The sequence below is a fragment of the Mandrillus leucophaeus genome, unplaced genomic scaffold (assembly GCF_000951045.1).
Source record: "Mandrillus leucophaeus isolate KB7577 unplaced genomic scaffold, Mleu.le_1.0 Scaffold321, whole genome shotgun sequence".
NCBI classification, from domain to species: domain Eukaryota; kingdom Metazoa; phylum Chordata; class Mammalia; order Primates; family Cercopithecidae; genus Mandrillus; species Mandrillus leucophaeus.
Window position 1 is genome coordinate 3,014,843 of NW_012103377.1, and position 24,228 is coordinate 3,039,070.

The 24,228-nt window shown below is 41.4% G+C and overlaps 1 protein-coding gene across 2 annotated transcripts in view; it reads right to left on the reverse strand.

Moving 5' to 3' along the window:
• PHEX (phosphate regulating endopeptidase homolog, X-linked) overlaps positions 1–24,228 on the reverse strand; it is a 224,577-nt gene that overhangs the window by 95,843 nt on the left and 104,506 nt on the right. The gene's annotated exons all lie outside the window — the stretch shown is intronic.

Below are 24,228 nucleotides of genomic sequence, written 5' to 3' on the forward strand. Positions count from 1 at the left end.
AAAAAAAAACATGAAAAGAAACTAGGCAGGACAGTGGCCAAATAATAAATTTTTAAATCAATGTTTTTATTAGTTTTGATTATATGTGGTTAACTGCTCACAAAGTTTGCAAATAGAACAGCTGCTAGACCTATTCAAATGAATACCCTAAGCCTCAATTAGCTAAGCCCATTTATCCAGACATAACCAAAATGATAACAGCCCAAGAGTGGAAACAATCCTATATCACATTTAGGCTTTTATATGAGCCAAAATAAATTATGTTTGTCTCTGTCTCACTCACAGAGCTCTATATCAGGGCTCAGTAAACAACAGCCCAAGCCAGTCTGCCACCTGCTTTTTGGAAAGAAAGTTTTATTGGTCCAGAATATGCACTGTAGCAAAGGATTATTTTGTGCTGAAGGTATCTGAGAATCGAGACAAGCAGAAAGAGGCTTTCTCCATGCTTCCCTTATCTACCTACAAGCAGAGCCTTCCAAAAGAATTCAACTGTCATAAATCCCCCTTTTAAGAGAGACTTCCTGCACCGGGGGAAGGAATAACTCCTCTCACCGGGGATAAAGAGTTGGTGCCAGGATGAGAACTTACATAAACAGACCTTATTAAAGCCAGCCTGACTTTGTTTGGTCCTCTCATATATTTCTCAGTCATTTCCCACCATTTATTGTCCCTTGAAATCCTAGCCCTACCCCTTCTTAAGACAATATATAAGCCCCCAATTCTGTTTCTTTGGGCTCTGTTTTCTGTAAGCTCTCATGCAGGTTAGTGAATCAACTTTGTTTTTCTCTCGTTAATCCATCTTTTATAGTTTAATTCACAGGCCCTGATATTAAACCTAAAGTGGTAAAGGAAAAGTTTCTTTTTTCTCTCTGACGACAGCCACACTCATTTAAGTATTGTTTATTGCCACTTTCATGCTACAACAGCGGAGTTTGAGTAGTTGCCACAGAAGCCATATAGCCCACACAATGCCGAAGATGTTTACTATTTGTCTCTTTACAGAAATGGTTTGCCAGCCCCTCTTCTACACAAGAGGTTTCCCCATTTTTCAAAACCGATAGTAAAGACAGCAAGGGAAAAATGAGGCACAAAAGTTCATCTTTTAGGAAAGTTTCATCAAGATAGAAATATATAATTAAATAGTAACTAAATAATTGTATAATTAGCTGTAATACTCATACATATTGTGTTGAGGTAAGTATCTACATTTAAAACACAGCCAGTGTAGAAATATTAGCCAAAATGGGAATAGATACTATGAAATAAATCAATGCATTTTTTTGGGGAATGGGAAAAAATACTTAGAAATTATTTTAAAACATGTTCAAATGTCAAGGATGAAAGGGCTTAGAAACACACCTGAAATACCAAGGCCCTAACACCTAACATTTCTCAGAGAAATTTAATCAGCTACTTAATCCTCCTCCAATTGTTAAATTACTTATTTGAACAGGAGGCAAGATGGAGATTAACTTAGATAAACATATCCCCTTGTCTCATCAACAGTTCAAGCGGGAATTGTTGTCATTCTTTCCTTTAAGGTTAGCTCTTATATGAACAATTCTTTACCACCTAAAAACCTTGTGAAGTACCTCCCTCATAAAGTGGTGGGGAGAGATCAAATGAGATAACTTTGGTGAATTATTAAATTAGGCAAGTGTGGGCTGGGCATGATGGCTCACACCTGTAATCCCAGCACTTTGGAAGGTCGAGGCGGGTGGATCACCTGAGGTCAGAAGTTTGAAACCAGCCTGACCAATATGGTGAAATCTCGTTTCTACTAAAAATACAAAAATTAGCCAGGCATGGTGGCATGCACCTGTAATCCCAGCTACTCGGGAGGCTGAGACAGGAGAACTGCTTAAACTCGGCAGGCAGAGGTTGCAGTGAGCCGATATCATGCCACTGCACTCCAGCCTGGGCAACAGAGCAAGACTCCGTCTCAATCAATCAATCAATAAATGCACGTGGGAAATTTCATATCATTTTTCTAAAAGAGGGGAATGTCATAGGGCCAATGCCCACATATATGGCTTGTTCCTTTGACATTGGCATCCTCTAGCTTAGGGCTTCCCAAAGCTTTGTCTTTGGACTGGCAGCATCTGCGTCACGTGGGAGCTTGTTGAAAACACACATTTGTGGGACAACACTAGATCTCTTGAATTAGAATGCCTCTGAACCGGGACCCAGGAATCTGCATTATAATGAGCCTTACCGTGAGGCAGGGTTTCTCAACCTTGGCACTATTGACATTTGGGAAAGGATCATTCTTATCTATGGGGACTGTTCTGTGGATTGTAGGATATTTAGCAGCATTCCTGGCCTCTACCCACTAAATGCCAGTAACACCCTCTGTCCCCCCAGTTGTGATCAGAAATATCTCCAGACATTGCCAAATGTCTCCAGGTGTGTAATATCACTCTGGGTTGAAAACCACTACTATAGGGGATTCTCATGCCTGCTCAAGTTTGAGATACTCTCTGCTCTAGATCATGGTACTTGCCATGGTACCAAGGCTGCTGGACCCACTTCTGAGAACCCCCAACACTGTGTTATCAGTTCAGAAGTAGGGGATTCATCCTCTGCTTCAATAATCCTTAGGGATTTCACTAATAGTCACCACTACTAAGCTAGTAGGTGCACTTTATGGAGAAAACACTACCACCTTCCCTCCCACTCATTTTTTTTTTTTAATTTTTGTGGGTACATAGCAGTTGTACATATTTGTTTTCTAATTTTTATTTTTAATTTTTGTGGTACATAGTAGGACATCAAATTTCTAATGTGCCTCAGGCACTTGTAATTCAACCCAATTTCTGGCCAATGCCACCTAAATCCCAGGATGATAAGGGACAAATAATAAAAAACTATTGGAAAGTGCTTTGCAGCTGTAAGTCAGGATATAAATAAACCTCAAGATCTTAGAGATGTTTAGATTAAAAGTTCTAATAACTTTTCTCTCAGTAACTTGGCAAAATCTATTTTTAAGTACTTTCAGGCATCTAAAAAGCCATGTTAATACAATTACAGTTCACTGAAAAATTAGCACGCAATCCAGTTTGAAAGCAAAAATCAGTCATAGCAGGGTAATATTCCGTTTAATTATAAAGATTAATTCAACCTTCATTTATCTGTGCATGTGTTTGGTCTTTCCATTTTTCATAGAACACCCGAGATTCGAATGCCATCTGGTAGAACTGCCGCACAAGTGTCAGTAGTATCTATTAGAGTTGCAGATTTTATTTCCAAGTAGAATTGATAGAAGGACAAAGGGAGGGTGGGAAAAGAGGGGCATATATGCAATAGACAATCAATTAAAAATGATGTTTTCCACCAGCCTGATGGGACTGTATCTCCACTCTGTGTCCCCTGCCCCGCCACCTGCAAAAACTGTCTGAAATTGCAAGTCCTTCCATTTGCATTTACTATATTTTCTGAAACAGCTATGTGAAGATTCAAGTAGTGCTGTGAATAACAGCATGAATTCGGGCTATAAATTAAGAATTATGTCTACCATGTTCTCCAAAATGTATGCTACATCTTCCTTAAAATTTGGTCTTGGTCACATGGGGATTAAGATTAACTACTTAGGGCCAGGTGTGGTGGCTCACACCTGTAATCTCAGCATTTTGGGAGGCCAAGGTGAGGGCTTGAGCCCAGGAGTTCAAGACCAGCCTGGGCAACATAGGGAGACACCATCTTTACAAAACAATAAATTAGTTTGGCATTGTGGTGCATGCCTGTAGTCCCAGTTACTCAGGAAGCTGAGGCAGGAGGATCTCTTGAGCCCGAGATCAAGGCTGCAGTGGGCTGTGATGGTGCCACTGCACTCTAGCCTACGTGACAGAGCAAGACCCTGTCTCAAAAAAAAATTGATCACTTACTTCATCATGACATCCATTAAATATTCAACCTTTTACTGAATGATCACCAAAGGGCAAATAAGCCCTGCATACTGGGAAACATCTTTTAAAATTTTTATTGCACTATAACATACAAAGTGTACAAATCCTATCAAATATTTTTTAAAACATACACACATCTGTGTTAGTAGGTCTGAGACAAGATTTAAAACATTTATAGCATCCCAAAGACTCCCCTGGGTACCTCCCCAGTGAATAACCCTTCCACCTTCAAAAGAACAACTATCCTGATCTCTATCTCCATAAATTACTTTTTCCTGTTCTTGAACTTCAAAAAAAAGTGTGTACTCTTTTGTATTTGGCTTCTTTCACTCAACAATACATCTGTGAAATTTATCCATGTTGTTGTGTTTAGAAGGAGTGAAAACACACAGTTTAATAAAGTGGATTTCTTTCCTTCAGGAGTTCATAGTTGGTCATATGTAGAGAATGGGATGCAAGAGATAAAACAGAAGAAGGTAGAGGATGAGATGGAATGGATGGGAAGGGAAGGGCCTTGTGGAAAGGACATTTTCAAAGAGGAGGAGATCTCAGAGCTAAACAGACACAGAAACAATAGACATAATTTTTTAAATAAGAAAAGTAATGCTCTTCATTAAACCTCTACTATATACCAGGTACTGTGCTAAGTTCTTTACTTCATCATCAGATCCAAATCCTACCCTAACTGTACAAGGTAGGTACAGATCATCCCCATTTTACAGCTGATAAGCTGAGACTCAGAAAATGAGCGCAACTCACCCCAAGTCTACACAGGCAACGAGGGCCAAAACCAACTTCTCACCCAGGTTAATTTAGCCTTAATCTGACTTCAAAGTTCATGTTTTCCCAACATATATTGTCTTCTGAGGGATTAAAAATAATATTCTATTATATAATTATTATTCATTTTTTATAAATCAAAACCAACTGAATAACATGTAAGGCACAGACCACATCTGCATTAATAACCATATTCAACATGCCAAGACAAATAATATTCTCAGACATAAGGATGAAAAGACACACACAGATAGATAGAATTTTAAGTATGCTTTTAAGAGGTTCTCCCTCCTTCTCTAAAAGTAATACCACTGAGCTTTCAGTTCTGGACATCGGTGGGACTAAACTTTGACCAAGAGCCCCTGGAAGACAAGACTTGGCCAAGAGGGAAGGTCAAAACAGAAAAGGACAGGCAAGAAAGTACAAGAATGATAAAGAAGCAGAAAGGAGAGAGGACAGGCTCTCCTGTCAGAAAATGTCAGAACATTTATTTTGCAGACCAGTCAAGGCACTAAGGTAAAATAGATTTTACCAGCAGAGAGAAGGCGGTATTCCAGAAAATGGCACCACAGGGAGAGAAGGGTCAATCTCATGGAGGAAATTCCCAGCCAAAACCATGCTGAGAAATGGAGTCTACCATTAGCATCCCTGACCCAAGGATTCCTGGCCCACATCCTCCCATTTCAGAAGAGGAGTAACACCTCTCCCTTAGGAATCCTAGCATTGTCATAAAGATAGATGACAGTCTGTTTCCGTTTTGAAGCAATTAAACTGAAAACTTTCCTGAAGCTTAGGCCTGACTTTGGGGTTTGAAATGCAGGAAATTTACCATGAGCAGCAGACCAGGAACTTTGCACCTCACTCCTGAAGCCCATAAGAGGGAACTCTTCTGAGCTTTGAGTCTTTGGTTCCAAATTTGGGTCCCCCCAAAACTCTGACAACTTGTTTCTGTATTATCTACTTATTAGAATATATTATCAGCAACATTTAACCCTCTACTACCATTAATAGCCATATCTGGGGTATGACCTATCTCAACACAAACTGTACATGTCCAGGAACCTCTCTGCTCTCTACCTCTCAGATAGCCAAAATACCAGCCTCTGTCGCCTTAGACAAAACTCCAGAGATGAGTTGTAAAATGCAGGTCCAGGAAAAGTGACGTGAAGCCAGCCTCTGCCTCCACAGTTCAGACCTGGTTATTTATTCTGAGATGCCCATGGGCCACATTTCAGAATAAACCCTAGCTCTGTTTGGATCCACCTCTGAAGAGGCAGTCTAGGGAGAGAAATCAGAAAGGCCACCTATACTCGAGGCAAAGCAATGAGCCACAACCAAGGGACAATTGGGGCTGTTTGTAAACACAGCCTAAATGTCATCATCAATTATTCATCAGTTCAACAAAGCCATTGAGTAACCTCTTTCAAAACCATTTAATTCTTATCTAAGATTCAGCCCAACAAAACAGGGAAGAAGCAAGATATTGGTCAAAAACTTGAGACAAGGAAAGCTCTAGACCAAGTTGGCAAGTCACGGTCTGTAAAATAAATTCAGGATACTGCCTGGGGTTATAAATAAAGTTTTATTGGCTCAGGGTCTGTAAGACAAATTCAGGATCCTGCCAGGTGTTGTAAATAAAGTTTTATTGGCACACAGCCACACCCATTTGTTTGCCTGTTGCCTATTGCTGCTCTGTACTACAGGTATATTTGGGTTGCTGCAACAGCGACCACATGACCTGCAAAACCCAATATATTTACTCTCAGGCCTTCAAATGTGAAAAGTTTCCTGCCCTCTGCTCTATATTCTCAAAGTGTGGTCCACAGTCCATTGTCAGCAGCATCAGCCTCCATTGGGAGCTTGTTAGAAATGCAGACTCTCAGGCTCCACTCAATCTGCATTTTTAACCAGGTCCCCAGGAGATTTGCATGTACATTCAAGTTGCAGAAGCCCTGCTCCAGTAGAGCTCTGCTTCTCAAACTTGGCTGCTCATTTGAATCACCTAAGAGGTTTTTTTTGTTTCTTTTTTGTTGTTGTTGTTGTTGTTGTTGTTGTTTTTTTTTTTTTTTTTTTTTTTAAATATTAAGGACCTGGATCTGAAGTGACATCAGGCTGGAAACTTCGTAAGAGCTTCTAACTCCTACTCAAAAGGTCACATGGCATCCCACTATGCTCTCATTCTCATTAGATGCTGATAAAGGATGCTCAAATAAGTAACCAGTGATGAGGGGGGCTTGGGGAGGAAGAGAGAAAAGAGACTTTCTCTTTTCCTATTCTGTCAATTTTTCTCATTTCAAAAGTGGTCTCTCTCTCTCTCTCTCTCTGATGAGCTTATTTTTTCATGAATCATTTTTAATGGAAATCAGAAATTACTTAGAACAACTCATTGGCCCTCATTAGAACATGATGTATTACAGATCTATACAAATCACTTTGCCAAAACTTAACCTTCATTTTCTTTTTTGAGATGGAGTCTCGCTCTTGTCGCCCAGGCTGGAGTGCAATGGCGTGATCTCGGCTCACTGCAACCTCCGCTTCCCAGGTTCAAGTGATTCTCCTGCCTCAACCTCCCGAGTAGCTGGAATTACAGGCAGGCACCACCATGCCTGGCTAATTTTTGTATTTTTAGTAGAGACAGGGTTTCACCATGTTGGCCAGGCTGGTCTCGAATTCCTGACCTCAAGTGATCCACCCGCCTCGGCCTCCCAAAGTGCTGGGATTACAGGATTATAGGCATGAGCCACCGTGCCCAGCCTTAACCTTCATTTTCAAAAGCCTGGAAGAACAAGCTGAATTGTTCCATAAACTTCTAAAGTAGATTTATAGCTTAACATCAGAGTTGAGTAAAGGTTCTGGTCTGTGGTCCTAAAGGACTCAATCTCACTGTTATCCTCGGCTTCACTTTTCCCTGAAACAGGTCTATTCCACTCAGTTCTAATCCTCGCAAACCTCTGTGAGGAAGCTCTCATGAGCCTTCACTAAGACTGCCAATGAGAGAACACCAAAATATACCAGGGTGGCAGACCTGTCCCCTTCACCTTAGCTAAGCAAAGACACAGAGTGGAGCATCACCTTTTCAATGCTGAGTCTCTGGTTATGGCGCAGTGGAGGGGGTGTCTATATTGGAAAGTAAACTTATTTACTAATGAACTCAAATATAAAACTGGAAAATGATTTGCCTACTAGGATGAGTTGGGTCTCTCATGGCCTAGTCCAGTTCTGGGACCTAAAACTTAGTAGGAATTTCTTATACCTGTACACAAAGGTCACATGTCCCAAGGCTGAATCCTTTCCCCATCACAGTTCAACAATGATTAGGCTTACTCAAATACTTCTGTGAGTCGATGTATACACTGGTCTTGAGCTAAGCAGAAAAAAATAATTCAATCAGTAATGAAAAATAACCTAATCAACCAAACAGAAAAAAAGAGAAAAAAATATGCTAAGCAAAGCACAGAAAGAAAAATACTGTATAATCTCACTTACATGTGGAATCTTAAGTTGTTCTCACAGAAACAGAGAGTAGAATGGTAGTTGCCAAAGGCTGGAGGGAGGGGGAGAGATAGGGAAAGGGAAGATTTTGGTCAAAGGGCACAAAATTTCAATTAGATTGGAAGAATAAGTTTTAGTAACCAATTGTACTGCATGGTAGCCAGAGTGAATAATAATTTATTATATATTTCTTTTTTTCTCTTTTTTTTTTTGAGATGGAGTCTCGCTCTGTCACCTAGGCTGGAGTGTAGTGGCATGATCTCGGCTCACTGCAAGCTCTGCCTCCCGGGTTCACACCATTCTCCTGCCTCAGCCTCCTGAGTAGCTGGGACTAGAGGCGCCTGCCACCATGCCTGGCTAATTTTTTGTATTTTTTAGTAAAGACAGGGTTTCACCATGTTAGCCAGGATGGTCTCGATCTCCTGACCTTGTGATCCGCCCGCCTCGGCCTCCCAAAGTGATGGGATTACAGGCGTGAGCCACCATGCCCGGCCTTATTATATATTTCAAAATTGCTAAAATAATAGATTTTTAATGCTCTCACCCCAAAAAAAAGAAGTTTGTGAAGTGATAGATATGGTAAGTAGTTTGATTGAATCTTTCTATAATGTATATGTACATCGAAACATCACATTGTACCCCAAAAATACATATACAATTATTTTTCAATTAAAAATAATTTTAAAATGTAATAACATTCAGTGGTGAGATGTTAAAGGAGGAGGTGAAGATAGTTAAAAATTCTCTAATGTAATCAAAGAAAAACTAAACACAGATGAGAGAGCTGAAGGATGCTGATTGCTGATTGTACGTAGGTAGTTTCCAAAGATGGCAGCAAACAACTCCTCCCCTCCTTGTGTGCACATACTGCTTCTCACATCAAGAGATAAAGCCTATTTCTCCTGCCCTTGGATAGGCTAGGACTGACCTTGTCCCTGACTTTGACCAAGAGAATACTGCACAAGAAATATTCTGGGACTTCTGAGAACAGACATTAAGAGGACCAGCAGCTTCTGCTTTCTCCTCTTGGCACTCTTAGCTACCCTGTAGGAGTACCACAGCACCCTGTTGAAAAAGCCACATGAGGAACACTGAGGTGCCAGACACATGTGTGAAGAAGCCACCTTGGACGTCCAGCCACAGCCACCATCTGACTGCAACTGCCTAAGAGACTCCAGGTAAAACCAGCACAAGAGCCACCCAGCCGAGCCCAGCCAACTCACAGAATCATAGGAAATAATAAAATACTTGTTTTAAGCCAGCAAGTTTTGGGGTAATTTGTTATGCAGCAATAGATAATCAAAACACAGACTACAGTAATTGAGTCATTCCACCTAGATGGAAAAAAAATAAAACCTACTCTGTTCCTTGGGCCTTTCACTGATTCAGAACCAAAAAAAGAAGAAGAAAATAACAGCACAAAACTCCAAAATCTTCTATGAATAATCCTTACATAAATTTCATTTTTTTAAAAAAGAATTTTGTTCATTTGAAACACCAAGAATGATGGTATTTTAAAATGAAAATTAAATTTATTTTGCAAAGTTGTCAGCACCTCTATCAGAATACTTGGTCATGTCATTTCTTCCTAACACTGTTTCCTCTGACTTTTCCAACCCCAAATCTTTCCCTTTTTTCCCAGTATGTTTCACTCTTTCTTCTCTTTCACTCTTTCTTCTCAGGCTGTTTCTCCAGTTTGCATATGAGATTCTGTCAGAAATGGATTTGCTGTCATGCCCTCTGCTTGCCTTTACCCAGCTATGCTAGGGTCTCAAAAATGACAACTCAGAACACTGGGTTAAATACAATTTCTCTCTCTTCACCCATTTTCCACTATCTGCCTGTCCGGCCCTGGGGTTATTAATGAAACTGACATTCCTGTACAACTGACTGAGCAGGACCAGGAGCCAGATAACAAGGGTGCAGCTGACAGCAGCAGACGCAATCCTAGAGATAGCACAGAAGCAGACACATTGTGGCTATTAGTTTCATCTTGGGCCAAAGAGAATGAGCAACACAAAATATACACAGAAAACCTGAACATTCCTAAAGGACTCTTTCCCCCATGAGATTAAAAGTCAATACATCAAAACTGATTATTTTTATTAAACCAAACTAAACATGTATTTTTAAGTGAATTCCTCACAGAATTTGGATTTGGATTTGGATAAGGAAAAAAAAAAAAGAGACAGGCATTAAATCACCACCACCCACCCCATGAATAAAAATAATAAATATCCTCCATAATTCTTAAGAGGCATCCCTCTGCTTTGGGTCTCTAGAATTTTATCCTGAGGCTATTGTGGCATTTCCCAACTGCTTTCAAAGTCCCACAGACAACCAGTCTCTTACATACCCTTAAAAACAAAACACTTTTACAGTGCATGTTTAAACTATTGCTACTTGTTGATATTGTTAGAATTTTTAAGTATTTATTATTTCAAGTTTCATCTTTTATTTTTTAAATTAACTTATTTATTTTATTTTATTTTATTTATTTTGGAGACAGAGTCTCACTCTGCTGCCCAGGCTGGAGTTCAGTGGCACAATCTCGGCTCACTGCAAACTCTGTCTCCTGGGTGCAAGCGATTCTCCTGTCTCAGCCTCCCAAATAGCTGGGATTACAGGTGTGTGCCACCACGCCTGGCTAATTTTTGTATTTTTAGTAGAGATGGGATTTCGCCACATTGGCCAGGCTGGTTTCAAACTCCTGGCCTCAAGCAATCCACCCGCCTCAGCCTCCCAAAGTGCTGAGATTACAGATGTGAGCCACCACACCTGGACTCATCTTTTAATATAGTCCCACTGTTCCACAAATTTGAAATTAGTTATATTCCTCAACACTAGCATTATTTGTTTTTAAAATGTATGACATGGTTATATACATATTTGTATTTTTGATGATCAACACTGAAAATGCAACATTGCAGAGGTTTTCAAAAACCATGGAGTATATATTACACGTATTTCTATTGATATAAGCTATTGCCCCTTACAAAAGATAATTTACATCAGTCTCTAACAGATATTTCTGCAAATTTGCTCATTAATGAAATGTTGTATTTCAAGTCGGTAAGGTACTACCCTTTCCCCATCAGAAAAAAATTCAATATACTGCTCATTGGTGGGAGAACTAATTTAGGCACTGATTTATAAATTGTTCAAAACAGCTTATGATTAAATAGAATTTAAACATTAAAAAGGATATCTTGTGCCAGGAGGTAAAGATGCTTTCGAAAACAACTAGGGTCATGTCAAAATTCACTAAAGGAAGAGCTTCACATTGGCCAAGATGGGACAATTTGAACTTCAGTGAATGATGATCATAATAAATTCAAACACATTAAATACATAAGATTCCCTGAGTTGGTGATACTAAAAAGTAAACTATTTTGGCACCTCTGGAGGTGCTTAGGGCACCAACTCGTGAAAATTAATCGAGACAAAGATAGCCATTTATTCTGTCTTTCTTGTATAAACTATATGTCAGAGTATTCAAGTGGTTGATGAGGGAAAATCTTTTTTTATAAAAAGAGCCTTGCTAATAAATGCAAAAAGAATGATAGAATTTGAAAATCAAACACTGCAACACTGAATGGAATCATGAATCAATGAAATACTATCAATGACCACTGAAACAATTAAGTCAGTGGTTTCAACCCTGGCTGCACATTTGTACCTCCTGGGTAACCTTTTTTCTTTTTTGAGACAGAGTCTTGCTCTATCACCCAGGATAGAGTACAGTGGCATGATCTTGGCTCACTGCAACCTCCACCTCCTGGATTCAAGCGATTCTCCTGTCTTAGCCTCCCAGGTAGCTGGAATTACAGGCGCATGCCACCACGCCTGGATAATTTTTGTACCTTTAGTAGAGATGGGGTTTCACCATGTCAGCCAGGCTGGTCTCGAACTCCTGACCTCAAGTGATCTACCCACCTCGGCCTCCCAAAGTGCTGGGATTACAGGCGTGAGCCTCTGTGCTGGGTCCCTCCTGGGAAACTTTAGAAAATGCCCGTGTCCCACTCCCAAAGAGTCTGATCTTCATATGGGGTGTGGTTTGAGCCTCAGGATTTTTAAAAAGCTTCCCAGGTGATTCTAATGTACAGTCAAGAAACAGGATGGCTGCATGAGGGTTGGTAAGAAAGTTCAAATGAAAGGATCAGACTGACAACACCTGAACACACAGATCGCCCTTCACTTTGGAAGTGGGACAACGTGGGATTGTGAGCCTCATGATAGATGCAACAGGAAGCTCACAGCACTGCCTATGAAGTCTTCTTGCCCAAAGAAAATTGAACCTGAATCTAATCAAACCTCTAGATGGAACTACCAATTACAGAAAATGTAAGAGAGAGAACAACATGTTAAAAGACAACATAGGAAATAACCAGCAAAACAAGATTGTTGAAAATTCTACCAAATGACCCAATTACTTTCATAAATAAATTTCATGGATGGAGAGGGGGTACTTTTAAAATTTAAAAAGCTTTAAAAGATGTACCTATTAACTGCAATACATAGACCTTGTCTGGATACTGATTCAACTCAACTTTTTTTTTTCAAAAAAAAAAAAAGAAGCAAACAATTTTGAGATAATTACAGAAAAGTGCCCACAGACAGGATACTAATAAGGAATTATTGTTAATATTGTCAAGTATGTTAATGGTATTATAGTTAGGTTTTTTTAATTCCTTATCTGTTGGAGATACACAATGAAATATTCATAGTAAAATGGTGTCAGATATGGAATCACAGTAAAATGATTTCATAGATGGAATTAGCTTTAAAATTCTCAAGCATAAAAACAAGTAGGGGAGTAGATGAAATCAGCATGATAAAATATTACTAACTGCTGAGTCTGGGTGATAAGTATATGGGGATTAGTTATGTATATTTTTGTGTACATTTTTAAATTTCCATAAAAATTTTTAAAATATTAGAGTCAAAGGTTAATAAAATTCTATTTTGTACTTCTGCCCCAAAGAAAACAATGTAATTGGCATCACTTTTTCATTCCCAATTTTAAGAGACTATAATGGAGCATGTTATTTAGTGAGGGAGGCAGTAAGAGGAAACTTGGAAAAAAATAAACATGTCATCTTACTAATACTGAGCACTTACTCTGTGCTAGCCACTGCACATATATGGTTTAATTGTTCCACTCAGTAAAAATAGGGATGAAAGTATTTCTTCCCATTTCATGAGTGCAGAAACTAAGGCCCCCAAAACTGTCCATCTTGCCTGAGGTCCCATAGCTAGTGCTTGGTAAAGCCATGGTTCTTACTAAGGTCTGCCCAGTAGTCAAAGAATGGAGCATCGCATCTACATTAGGTTCTGAAAATACAAAAATAAAGCAGTCAGACATACTTCTTTCCCTTAAAGGGTTGCTTCCATTCAGTAATATATATCTGGGTAATAGTTTTTCAGCTATGAATAAACACTACGATGCTACTGCAAAAAGTTCAAAGAAGACAGGAAAGATCTCACTATCAGAAATGCTACAAGAGTTTATTTTGCTATTCTTTTTCCAAGACTATCAATGGGGATGCTGATTAAACAGAATGAGAAGATACATGCTACAAAGTGGATGAGTCTTGAACAATGCTAAGTCAAAGAAGCCAGTCACAAAAATCACCTTGTTGTGTGATCTCATTCATAGGAAATATCCAAAGTACGTGAATCCATAGAAACAAAAAGCAGATTGGTAGTTGTTAGGGGCTGGGTGAGTGGGAAATGGGGAGTGACTGCTTAAGGGGTACAAAGTTTCCTTTGAGAGTGATGAAAATGTTTTGGAACTGGATAGAGGTGGTGATCACACAACACCATGAATGTTCTAAGTGCCACTGAATTGCTCACTTTATTTTTTTTCTTTGATACATAATATTTATACATATTTATGGGTACATATGAGTACATTTTACCTGCATAGAATGTGCAATGATCAAGTCAGGGTATTTGGAGTGCCCATCACTTTGAATATTCATTATTTCTATGTGTTGGTAACATTTCAAGTCCTTTCGTCTAGCCGCTTTGGAATATACAATATACTGTTGCTAACTGTAGTTACTATAATCTGCTATTGAGCCTTGGAGCTTATTTCTTCTATCTAATCGAGAATTGTTCACTTTAAAATGGTTAGTTTTACACTAGGTGAATTTTATCTCAATTAAAAAAAATGTTTAAGGATGAGAAGCTAAGCGGGGGGGTGGGGGGAATAACTAAAACAGAAATGGTATAAATTTGAGAGCTGGTAGAAAGAAGCAACAGGATTTGTGCTTACAAGTTGGCTAAGAGGAAGGACTGAAATTTCTGATTTGGTTGTCTGAACAGTTGGCTGTTTTCACAGAATGATAAAATCTGCACTTAGGTAACATGGGACTTCAGAAAAATGAGAACCCAGTGAAGCTTTGTTCATTTCCTCAGGTTTCTACATTTTAAACAGAACAACACATTGGTAAATTAAGGAATGCCCTAAATACAGTATAACCGGATGATATCAAGGCATTGCTAAATATCTCATGGTCTCCTTGCAGGCAAAATGGAGAATTTAAATCATAGTTCCATGGAGTTTATCCAAAGTAGAAAAACTAGACCAAAAATCTATTAGTCAGTGAACTGACTGGCACTTAACAAAAGACTCACTGCTTAGAAGTTTCTCCCTGAATATTTCTGTTCAATAGATAAACTTGGAAGGGCATCTCCAAAGGATAAGCAAATTGGCTGATTCCAGTTCCCTTTTTTTGAGCATGTCCATTAATAATCCCCCCAAAAATAATAAAACTAAAAAACAAACTTATCTTAATCCAGTCTGTCACTGATGGACATTTGGGTTGATTCCAAGTCTTTGCTATTGTGGATTAAGCAAATGTGGCACATACACACCATGGAATACTATGCAGCCATAAAAAAAGGATGAGTTCGTGTCCTTTGTAGGGACATGGATGCAGCTGGAAATCATCATTCTCAGCAAACTATCGCAAGAACAGAAAACCATACACCGCATGTTCTCACTCATAGGTGGGAATTGAACAATGAGATCACTTGGACACAGGAAGGGGAACATCACACACTGGGGCCTATTGTGGGGAGCGATAGCATTAGGAGATACACCTAATGTAAATGACGAGTTAATGGGTGCAGCACACCAACATGGCACATGTATACATATGTAACAAACCTGCTCGTTGTGCACATGTACCCTAGAACTTGAAGTATAATAGTAAAACAACAAACTTATCAAGTTATGAATGATATACAGATAGAAACAGCAGTTGATACACTGAATGAAACAGGTGACATTTTTAAAGGTTGTCTGAGATGCCATTCTAAGGAATTAGTCCTAAATTTAGGGAGAAGGCATTATGCAAAAGATGTTAATCATAGTAATAGCTGTAACAACACAACCTAAATATGCAACTATAGAGAAATGTTTAAGTGGTATCTCCTGTGCCACCACTAGAAGAATATGTAATAATAGTGAATATTCTTTTTGTTTGTTTGTTTTGTTTTTTGAGATAGAATCTCACTCTGTCGCCCAGGTTGGAGTACAGTGGCGTAATCTCGGCTCACTGCAACCTCTGCCTCCCAGGTTCAAGTGATTCTCCTGCTTCAGCCTCCCAAGTAGCTGGGATTACAGGTGCCTGCCACCACACCCAGCTAATTTTTTGTGTTTTTAGTAGAGATAGGGTTTCACTAAGTTGCCCAGGCTGGTCTTAAACTCCTGACCTCAAGTGATCCACCCACCTTGGCCTACCAAAGTGCTGGGATTACAAGTGTGGGCCACCACGCCCAGCCAATAGTGAATATTCTTGCTTAAAGAACATGCAATAATATAAGAAATGCTTATAATAAATGTTAAGAGAAAAAAGAAGAACTCAAATTTTTATAAACATCATTGTTCAAGAATGCCTTTCAAAGCCTATGCATGGGAAAAAAGTCAAGGTGATACATCAAAATGTTAGCAGCGGTTATGTCTGGGTAATGGAACTAGAACATTTTTTTGTCTTTCTACTGTTGCACTTTATTTTCCAGATTTTTTAAATGAGTATAGATTTCTTAAACAATAATAAACACGTAGGAGGTCCAGAAATATATTTTTTGAAAGCCAGAGCCATGAACCAAAACAACTGAATGGATTTTAATAAGAATAAATGTGAAGTTCTGGGCTGAGGGTTTTTTGGTTTGTCTGTCAAGTTTAGGACTAGAGCAACAGGGCTTAACAACAGTTCCTATGAGGGGGAAAGAAAGACCTAGAAATTAACTGACTAGAAATTCGTTATGAGCCAACAGTGAATGGCTGAGGGGAAAAGATAGCCATGATACAAACTTTGGATTTTTTAATATAATTTGTATGCAAGACAAAGGCAGTAATAATTTCCCATTGTGCTGCGTGAGTTATACTATACCCAGAATATTGTGTACAACCTTGAACTTAAGCTTCTAAAAAAGATATTGAAAACTGGAGAGCAGCCAGCAGGATGAAGTATTAGAACCACACCTTAGAGCAGTGCTTCTCATACTTGGGCTGCATCAGAATCACCAGCAGGACTTATTAAAGTATAGATTCCTGGGGCCTCTTCCAGAGTTACTGATTCTATGGATGTGGGATAGAGCCAAAAATCTGCATTTTTAGCTAGTCCTAGGTGATGGCAATGCTTCTGGGCTGGGGACCACACTTTGAGACCCACTGGCATTGCAGATAAAAGCACAGACTGTGAAACCAGACCGCTAGGGAGGGAATCCCAGCTCTTCTACCTACCAGCTGTGTGACTTTGGGTAAGTCTGCTCACCCTCTCTGTGCTTCAGTTTCCTCATCTGTATTAAAAAAGAAAAAAAAAAGTACCTACCTCATACAGATATTAGGGCATTGAGGCAGCTAATATTTGTGAAGCATTTAGAACATCCAGCCTGACTGTAATGTTGGTTAATTTAATATGAGAAACACTAAAGGTATTGTATCTGAAATAGAAAAAACAGCCGGGCGCGGTGGCTCACGCCTGTAATCCCAGCACTTTGGGAGGCTGAGGCAGGTGGATTACTTGAGGTCAGGAACTCAAGACCAACCTGGCCAACATAGCAAAACCCCATCTCTACTAAAAATACAAAAATTAGCCGGGCACGGTGGCGCACGCCTGTGGTCCCAGCTACTCGGGAGGCTGAGACAGGAGAATCGCTTGAACCCAGGAGACAGGGGTTGCAGTGAGCCAAGATTGCACTACTGCACTCTAGCCTGGGCCACAGAGCAAGACTGTCTCGAAAAAAATAAAGAAAGAAAAAAGGAAAACATTTAAACATCTTCAAATGTTGGAAGGGCTTTTATGTGGAAGACTTAACCTGGGTAGTTCCTGGGGACAGATGTAGAGTCAAGGGGCAGAAATGACCAAGAGCGAGCCTTTGGATCTCTCTCAAGAAGGGCTCTTTAGCAGAGACAGCAACGGTAGAGTAGGTGGCCTGGCTGGATTCTGGGTGTCCTAGTACTCACTCAGGGGACCCACCTGTGAGAAATGGTGAAAAGGGGACTCCAGTAAGAGGTAAGACAATAACTTAACGAACATTATACCCTTCTATTAACACAGGCTTGGCATAAGGAAATTTTCACTTGTAATCACCTAGAGCTCTCAAAGCACAGGCCCCAGACCAGAAGCATCAGAATCGCCTGAGAACTTGTCAGAAATGCAAATATCCAGGCTCTACCTCAGCCCTACTGAATCAGAAATTCTAGGGGCGGGGCTGGCAATTGGTGTTTTAACAAGCCCTTCAGATGGTACTGATGCATGCTCAAGTGTGAGAATGAATGACCTAAAGTATCCCCTTATATGACATTTACATGAGGCTCTAGAGCATGGAAACTCACTCCGATAAGATATCACATGTACTATGCCTTTAATAAATATATGTTGGCTGGGTGTGGCAGTGGCTCACACTGTAATCCCAGCACTTGAGGAGGCTGTAGTTGGCGGATCAGTTGAGGCCAAGAGTTTGAGACCAGCCTGGGCAACATAGTGAGATCCCATCTCTACAAGAAAAAATTAAAAGAAGCCACTTAGCTTGATGTGGGGGCACACACCTATAGTTCCAGATACTCAGGAGGCTAAGGTGGGTGGATCGCTTGAGCCCAGGAGTTTAAGGCTGCAGTGAGCTACGACTGTAACACTGCACTCCAGCCTGGGCAACAGAGCAAGACTTTAACTCGAAAAAATAAATAAATAAATATATGCATCAAACTCCCACTTATACCAGATATTTACTTTTGTGTTTAAAATATATATCACAATGACAATACTGAATTTGTTCAAAACCACAAAATCCAAAATCCAGAGAAAAGCAATGCATCCCCTCCAACGCCCTCTCAGCAGGGGCTGCCCACAAATATCCCTCCTCTCACCATCTGGTCCAGCCAAATCCTCCCCTCCCAGAGGCACAGCAGTTTGGACCACATGGCTGACAACTGGGGGAGCCTTTCTCATGCTCCAGGTATTCTTCTAAGTAGTTTAGGCATACTGGCTCTTTTAATCCTCATAACAAATCTTCTGAGATAGGGACCAATCTCCCCAGTTTACGGACGTGAAAACTGAGGGTGGAAGAAGTTAAGTAATTTCCCAAGGGTCATACAGCCAATAAGGTGTAGAAGTTGGGCTTGGAAACTAGGCAGTCTCTCACCTGTCTATTCTCCTGACCTCTATATTGTACTTCCTGTTGAGGCCAGTGAGAGGAAAGAGATACAAGTATGAAGGCCGCCATCTTGGCCTGCATGTGTGTGAGAGAGACTGAGAGACATGGAGCCAGAGAGAAGGGACAAGCTCGGGAAGGTGGCACATGGGAGGGAGCCACAGCCTGCAGTTTCCATGTTGGTCTACCAGTCACTGTCCCTGGTGAGCCCTGAAGTGGATGCCAGATGCAGGATGACTGCATTCTTGAGCGGTTATGCAAATGTGCTAGAATCTGTAACTGGAAAGGTCAGAAGACAGTTTGATGAAAGCCCTTCCCTTTGTTTTCTCCTACAAAACAATTTAAAATGCACAGTGAGGTGAAGCAGGAGTGAAGGTACCAAGGGGAAGTGACAGCCAGATGCGGAGTTGGGATTAGTAAGGAAGGAAGAGGAAGACTTGCCACAAGGCTGCAAGACAGGGTGTGGGAACAACACAGAGGAAGAGAAAAAGGGGCAGAGTAGGTACTTCCCAAGTAAGGCGCCCTCACATGTCATGTTTGGGCTCAGCAAAAGCCTCCTCCCCTAGGCTCCCAGGACCACTTTGCATCTCCATCACATTACCTAATACTTCTCTAGGTCAGCCCTGCATCCGTGGCCTCCTGTGCTCTCCTAGGAGCCTGAAGGCCCCCGCAGAAAAGGGACTGCGGATGCTCATCTCTGAGTCCAAATCCTGGCTTGGCACCTGGCATGCTGTTGGTGTGCTAGAAACGTTTGTGGCATTGAGCCTGCTGAAGCAGGGCTAGTAACCAGACTCGGTGAAATTTGCTGTTGCCTTACAGGCAAGGAAGCATTAGGAAAGCGTATACCCCCAGGGGCTGTGTCCTAGTTGGGAATCCCCCAGAAACAGACTCTAAGACAAGGATTCAAGTGCGAGCAGTTCATTTGGGCAGCAAAAGAAACACTGGTAGGAGAAAGAGGAAATATGTAGAGAAAGAAAGGCAGTCAGCAACGAGTATCTTAGCTAGTATAAGAACTCTAGCCCACTGGAAAAGCTCCCAGCGCCCGTGTGGAACATGCACTAGAGGGATGAGGGAGCGGGGGCCACACACAACAACTCCCATCAACTGTTGGGTGAAGACTTCTGAGGAAGGCGTGGCCATTCCCCATCCTTTGGGCCCCCTTTATGAGTAGCAAAGCAGGCTGTAGCAGGGGGAGAATGCTCTTAGCCAAAATGCAGGTGGCTGCAGTTGGAAGTCAGGCAGGTGTGCTGTGAAGTGGTAAGGACAAGGCAGGGGTTCCCAACCTTTTTCATGCAGCAGAATCACCAGGTAAAACACAAGACAATGAGCCCTACTCCCAGAGCTCAGCAGGTAGGGATGCAAAAATGTGCATCTCTAATGAGTTCCCAGGGACCACTGCTGCTACTGGTCTGGAACCACACCTTGAGAACCACCAGGCTCAGGATATAGGCAGGGCCCTGACTGAATACCTGGGAGAAATCCAGTACCTAGGCCTGGTAGAGCTTAGAAACAAAGCCAAGGAAGTGAGCTACACCTCTGTTTTGCCCTCTGCAAGAAAACTCTCCCCACCTCACTCAAAGCCTGTGTGTGGGAGTTAAATGCCAATAAACTTAGGACCATGCAGCTGACTTCTCTGCACCTGCTGTGGCCAAGGTTAAGGCCACTCCCTCACAGCATCGTTAGGATGCCACCTCCCTGTGAGTCCCATCCTGCTATTTTTCTTTGGATGTGACCTGACAAACTTAGGTCCCAGGGGTAAAGAGCACAAAGAAACAAATAATCCCGAAGGGATCCAGCTTTTGGTTATATAGTCAAATCCAGCTGGAGATAAGCCAAGCTCAGGAAGTTGCTCCTCCTGATCTGACGCTCTCCTGCCAAGCCTCAGTCAGAATCCTGATGTCGCGACCTTGAGATCCTCCTCTTCTACTCTGGCAAGGGCAAATCCTCCAGAAGCCACCCCTAAAATCATTATTTTATCACCTGACACTCATTCAACAGCTGTGGTCACCAGAAAAATAACAGATGCCCTGTCCTGTGCTGCTTATTTACAATAAGAGCACATGCTTGCAGGGAACAGGGGGTGCTTATTTCACAATACTGAATTTCCACTTGAAACCTACACCATCAGTTTCACAATACAAAAACCACTCATGACCTCTTAAGAGATGAGCAGGACAAGGCAGGGAGACACAGATAACAAATTTACCCTTCACGGGAGCAGAGGCGTCCTCATTTATCTTTTACAGTGATCACCCCTAGCAAAGAGTATGACAAAGCCACATCCACACACTTCCATTTTGAGACGAGGTCACTGCTACAAAAGCCAAGGTATTAGGCCTCAGAGCACTGCAGCTTTCTGTACCTGCCCGGTTCAGGAGGTCGGTCACTATGGAATGCTGAGGTTAACACTTCTTAGGAGGCTCTGCAATTAGCTGCGGTCCAGAGCTTCATGGTGAAGGCAAGAAAAGCTTCTCCCTTTCACAAATCAGAACATTTTTCCAGCTTTCCCAATGGGTTGCCAAGTGACTCAGCATTGGCCCAGTGTGGGCACTATTATTGATGAGAAATCTTCCGCCTGGGTGATATACTGCATACAACACATGCCCAAAGAACAGTGCCAAGTCATACCCGGAAGAGCAGGCGAGTTATTCACCTCCACTTCAAATGCAGGCAAATCCTTTTCTTAATGCAGGGGCTACTCAGTATCAGAAAGACAAAGCCCTAAGATAGTGGGAGATTTCCATCTAAGATTCAAGGAATTATTAGGCAGAGTCTCTCCTTTCTTGTTGACTATTAAAAGGCAATCAAATCGAGGACAGCAGAGAAAAAGGGCAAGAAAAATTTTTTTTTTCAAAAACAACCCCGGAGTAGAAAGCTGCATAAAAGCTTTCAATGCCGCAAGTGTTCTTTGTGAGTACCACGAGCTCCACCCAGAGGTCATTTTCAGAACTGCATGTTCATTTAATTTTCCAAAAAAAAAAAAAAAAAAAAAAATTTATATCTTCTGGGGGTCCCGGGAAGGACCCACTTCAGAGAACTGCTGAAATTGCTTCGACAACATCCATCTTTCTTGCATTTCGTTAAAGAAACTTCTCTGAACTCTGAAATGCAAGATATAGTCGGGGAACTTTGTGAGATCTAATTTGCCTTTGATATTTGTACCTGTCGTGGAACTAGCAGAGTTCCTGGCAGGTTGAACTCAACTCAAAGAAAGTAGAGTGTTCAAAGAGCGCTTTTAGAAGAAAAACTGACAGCTCTCATTGAAATAAAATAGAAGACTGGAGAGCAACTCGGGAGGCAAACAGGAACATGTCTAATATTAGAAGAACTGAGAATAGTCCTGCTTCAAGAAGGACCCACGGGCCACTTGCCGAGAAGGGCCAACTGTGAGGCACCCACTCCCTTATGCAACTCAGAAGAACTCCCTGAGGCAACTGCAATCCATACTGCTCAAAGAACTGACTTCCCAGAACATTCCCCTGGCATCCAGCTATTCATAACACGTTACCCCCAACACGCATACATACACATACACTCCACCCCACCCTCCACCCTGGTGGTCCTGTACTAATTCATGCAAGCACCTATTCGGTCCACGTGAGGTCAGGCGAGGATAAAGAGCCCTTAATACTAAGCGCTCAACTGCCCAGGGCAAGACACATCCTGTTCCACAGCCAGCTTGTGGTAACGAGCTAGCTCAGCAAATAAATGAAGCCTTCATAAAGCAACAACATGTTGGTGTTGAAAGTTCTCCACTATCTGGAGAGTTTTCCATCACAGCCCATGTGCTCTTGCCTTCATCAGCTTGTGCCTTATGTGACTGAAGACAGCTTTGACAGATTTTTGAAGGGGAAACAAAAAATCAAAACTACCCTTTGTCTTCCTCCAACACTGCCTTGCCACCTACCATCCCAGTTCTTCCTTCATTATAAACACTGAACAAACAGCCTTTTCACATCTATTGACAAAAGTATCTATGGCAATGTTGATCCATCTCCAGTACCATGAGTTTAAAGCACTAGAAAATATCCTTGCTAAACCTCTACGTGTTCTCATTTCAACAAGGTTAAGCATTCCCAGAATGCTGCCCCCTTTATTTCTTGACCATAAGGCAAAAGTATTTGTGCTCAGTATGACTCAATATGACTCCAAGCAGTGTTTCCCCAGACCTGCCTAGTGATAACAATCACCTGGAGACTGGCTAAACTGACAGATGTTCAGCCTGCATCCATGATCCATTAACCCAGGCCTTGCTGGGAAGGGGCCCAGAAAGCCAGAGCGTCCAGGCAACCCAGGTGATTGCTATACTCAGGAAGCTTTCTAAAATACCTCTAGATACAAGAAACGCTCCTCATTTCAGAATCTCTCAGCTGCAGAGTAGCATCCATCAAGAGTCTAGCAGGTGTGCTCTACCCACTTGAATTCCAGCTCTATCAGAATCTCTCAAATTCAAAATGCGTCCCATTCATTCATTTATTCAGAGACGGAGTCTCACTCTGTCACCCAGGCTGGAGTGCAGTGGCACGATCTCAACTCGCTGCAACCTCTGCCTCCTAGGCTCAAGCAATTCTCCCGCCTCAGCCTCCAGAGTAGCTGGGACTACAGACGCATGCGCCACCACGCCCAACTAATTTTTTGTATTTTTAGTAGAGATGGGGTTTCGCCATGTTGGCCAGGCTGGTCTCAAACTCCTGACCTCAAGTGATCCACCTGCCTCAGCCTCCCAACGTCCTGGGATTACAGGCATGAGCCAGTGCGCCCAGCCCGTTTTCTACTTTTAAACAGCATGGCTGTCAATACTTTTCTCCTTTAATCCCTTATTGTGTTGCACAGTATCAGAAAATTTTACAAGGCCCAGCAAGTGTCCACTTCTATTAGGAAATACTTTTGTAGTCCTAAGCAATGGTAGAACACTGGTCTAGAGTCTAGAAGTATACTATTTGGGTCATTTGTGCCAAATGATGGGTCAGGGAGGAGATATGCTTGGTTACAGGAAAGGATTTGCCCCAGGACATTTGCATGCATCATGCACAGAGCAGAAGGACATGTGACCAATATGGGTTTTCTTCTTCTTGGTGTCTTAGGGGCTCTTCTTCCAGCTGCTCCCTGTGACTCCCCACTGCTCTGCATTCTGCCATATCCAGTGATGGTTTATGACACAATTCAGCAGGCAGCAAGCCATGTGCCTCTTACAGACGGCAATTAGGAGAAAGGAAAGGCAGAATTACAAGGTATTTGAAAATGCAGTTCGAAAAATTCCGATATTATTTTCTCTTACCTCTTGGTGAAAAAAAAAAATCTATGTATTCATCCAAAAGCAGACAGCTAACTCTGGGGTCATTCAGAGTCAACAGTTCAGTCAATATAAAAACCAACTATACAG